We start from the raw sequence: 3,750 nt of genomic DNA on the forward strand, positions 1-3,750 counted from the left end.
ACATTGTGGCCAATTTATAGCATGATACGATCTTGCTTGAATATTAAGAAGGATGTAGATATCTCGAAATATCCAAAATTGCTTGCCCTTCTTAAAAGGAAAACGGAACATCACATTCCAAAAAAGTCCCAAATACTCGAAGGAGAACATATTACAAAATTTTTGACAGAGGCCCCTAACAAAGAATAGTTTTTGATGAAAGTGAGTGGTTTGTCTTTATTCAGAAATTTACATTCAAAAATTTAACATTTATATTTTAGACGATTTTGATTATGGGAATTTCTGGAGCCTGCCGCCGAGAAGAAATTTGTAAGATGATGATTGGTGATGTTATCTTTAAAGATGACATAATTTTGGTTACTATTCCTGAAGGTTAAACGGGAATTTGCCATAACCAAAAGGGAATGGGTCGAAATAATAAAGCAATTTGTGAAATTAAGACTACAAGTTGTGACTGACAACAGGAGATTATTTCTAACTTATCGTGCAGGAAAATGTATAAATTTACCTATTGGTATAAACACCATTGGGAAAATTCCATCATTGATCGCCAAATATCTTGAACTTCCAAACCCTCATCAATATACTGGCCATTGTTTTTGTAGGAGCAGTGCTACTTTATTAGCAAACAAGGGACTTGACTTTCTAGCCGTTAAAAGACATGGTGGTTGGAAATCTTCCGCAGTAGCGGAGGGATATATCCAAGATTCTTTAAAAAATAAAATAGAAGTAGCAGACACTTTGACAGACACCGAACCTGTAAGATTCAATTCCAACAATTCGTACAATATTAGTAACGCCGTGAGAACTGAAAACACTGCTGGAGTTTCTGGTGTGTCGTTTGCTTCGTGCAGCAACTGCACATTCAACATAAACATCTATAATAATAAAAATTAAAAGTATTCAGTATACTTACTTGATGACCAACATCGATTACTTGAGTATTTGTAAAATAAAACGTTTCACAAAAGCTTAATTTTATTAATTGTTAAAATCATAAAACTTGTTAATGTTTTTTTGAAGTTATGTTTTTACAAAAGAGCAACAATGACTAAGTTGCTAATAGATGGCGCTGATGGAATTTTTCTCAAAAAATATTAATTTTCTTGCAATTTGTTAACTTATTTAAATAAATATTACGGGAAGAAGGTCCCAATGCGTGTTTCTATAAATATGTAGTAACCGATATTTTCTATATGTCTTCTATAGCAAAATTTTTGCGTGCATGTTCCCGCACTAGTGCTCGAAAGCCTTAGTTACCGGTGACGGTTGCTATGCGCGAAATCGTTGTTCCTGATCTATGAGTGAAAAAATATAATTTAAATAATATTTAAATACCATGAGACAAGTAAACTAAGAAAACAAAATAAAAGGCAATCAGTTAAGATTAATAACTACAATAGTTCAAAATAATTTAAGTAATTATACGTACCCTGCTTTGGTAATCGTAAAAATTACAAGTCATGATTGCACTGTTGTCACTGCCAAAGTTCACAACACAAATGAATATCCAGCTTACAACTTTGGTACTATTTCTAGTGGGGGTTGAACTTGGTGGGAATAAAAAGCAAATTTTGTTTTAGTGGGGGAAATAGCGGGTGACAAGGGACCCAAGAACGAAAAAGAACGTTGCGAAAATCATTGAAAACATTCGGCGAAATACGCTTAATATATCTAAAAAAGTAGAAAACGGTTGCAAAGTTGAAATTCCCAGAAGAGCTACAATCTTTATAATATAACGGTTTCTTTAGGTTAGCTTTGGTTTTCTCCGACAATCAAAAGAAACGTATTTTCGACCAATAAATTTAATGCAAACTTACAAACTTGAAAGTTGAAATTTTTGTCTGTACATAATGAGACGGGCTCATACATAATATATGCGATAACTATTCTTATCCTCATCCCCAGAATTGCTCTAAATTTTAGTTTTAAGCTGCAAAATTTAAATACATATAGGTATGTATACTTAAACTTCATCAGTGGGTGGTCCACCAAATGGTTTTCTTGTCAGTGGGAATTCTAAATATTAAAATTTGCATTGCGCGTTTATAAATGACTTTGCAAATAACCAATTAAAGCGTACATTTTTTATAGGTATCCCTGCTAACCCTATTTTTTTGCCAACTTAGAACAAACCAAAATAGAGCTGGAATAAGCCTCAGCAGTCACATACCTACTACAGGTTGTGAAAACAATTGCATTTAATTCTATTTTGAAATCATGTAAGACGATAAAAATGTGGTATTTGTAATAATGGTGATGACGTAACTGGGAGTCATTAATGTTGTAATTAAGAGCCCTTGGATTGGCTCAGTAACTTGTGCGCACCCCGGGTTGGGGTGAATGACGTCAGAATGTGTGGCTTAAGGCAGTGAAGAATTGACCGTAGGAGAAGAAGGTGGAGGTTAAGTGTGGTGCGCGAGTGCGGGGCCTGGATGGCTGATTTCCAGGAAGTGTTCTGGATGGTAGATTTCCAGAATGCGCTGAGTGAGAGGGGCATGTAGTGTCTGGATGGTAGATTTCCAGGCGGCCTGGATGGCTGACTTCCAGGAAGTGTTCAGGATGGTAGATTTCCAGAAGGCGCAGGGCTACATGTCCCACCTGGATGGTAGATTTCCAGGTGCTCTGGATGGTAGATTTCCAGATGGTGACTTGGATGGGGATAATTTCCAAGTTGCGTTCTGGATGGGGATAATTTCCAGAACGCGGGTATTATTGCTCTGGATGGTAGATTTCCAGATGGCGTATTGGATGGTAGATTTCCAGTACGCGGGTGGGTACGGTGATGGTAGATTTCACCGTACTCGAAGAAAGAAGATGCCGAGATGCTGCCAAGACGTGGGTGCCGACCACCCGTTCGAGTAACTCTCCAGGGTCGGAGTAAGGACATGGGTGTCCTGCCGTTGCAGAAAATGGGGTCAGTGCCAGTAATCCGAGTCGCTATCCAGCGATGGGGCAGGGGGCGAAACTCCCCCGGTAAGTTATTTCATTAATAAATGATTAAGGCCGATAAGGCAGGTGGCAATATGTTTTGTTGCGAGAATTCCGTGACTTCCCAGTTGAGCTAAGCCCGGACCTGACTAAATAAGGGTGTTCCGGAAGGGGTGAGTCAAGTAGCATTGTGTTGGTAGTTAGAAGTACCCTTTCAAGGAAAGAAAATGAGTACAACCCTGTAATGAGGGTTGGTTTCGTAAATTCAGCATTTAAGTGTAAAGAAATCGAACTACAATCATTTTAAAATTATCGCTTAATTAGCATAATGACTGACGCTCTTGTAACATAAATTATAAAATACTAGGTGGCCCTCGGAAATCGGTAAATCTCACTTTTTCCATGGACCTCGCTTTTCCGTAGCCTTTGATTTCTTATTTGTCATACTATGAAACAAAGATAGTCACGGAAAAGCTAAATCCACAAAAAAATCGAGATTCATCGATTACCGGGGGCATCTAATTAACTCTCATTTAACATTTAACAAACCAATATAACTTCGTTGTTTATGTTCTTTAATTTTTTAAACTCTCATCGATATCATTGCGTTTGGCAATGTTTTTTAACTTTATATTAAAAATAAATAAATACTTAGAAGTACCAAAAATAAATAAATTAAAAACCAACGGGCTTCGCTATAAAAAAATGAACAGGAAAATGGGTAAATCATACAGGCTGCATTTACTGCGATTGTAGTTAACTCTCATTTAACAATTAGCAAAGAAATATCACTCCGTTGTTTATGTCTTTCGATTTTTG

General features: G+C 36.8%; 1 long non-coding RNA gene across 1 annotated transcript; it reads right to left on the reverse strand.

Moving 5' to 3' along the window:
* Window positions 1-493: 493 nt before the first annotated feature.
* On the reverse strand, window positions 494-980 carry LOC148173758 (uncharacterized). Its single transcript, XR_015770174.1, has 3 exons — window positions 917-980; window positions 758-878; window positions 494-709 (listed from the first exon to the last, which is right to left on the reverse strand). It is a non-coding gene; the product is annotated as an uncharacterized LOC148173758 (long non-coding RNA).
* Between the last annotated feature and the right edge of the window lie 2,770 nt (window positions 981-3,750).

The sequence above is a fragment of the Gnatocerus cornutus genome, chromosome 5 (genome assembly GCF_029298725.1).
Source record: "Gnatocerus cornutus isolate USDA-ARS CGAHR chromosome 5, icGnaCorn1.1, whole genome shotgun sequence".
NCBI classification, from domain to species: domain Eukaryota; kingdom Metazoa; phylum Arthropoda; class Insecta; order Coleoptera; family Tenebrionidae; genus Gnatocerus; species Gnatocerus cornutus.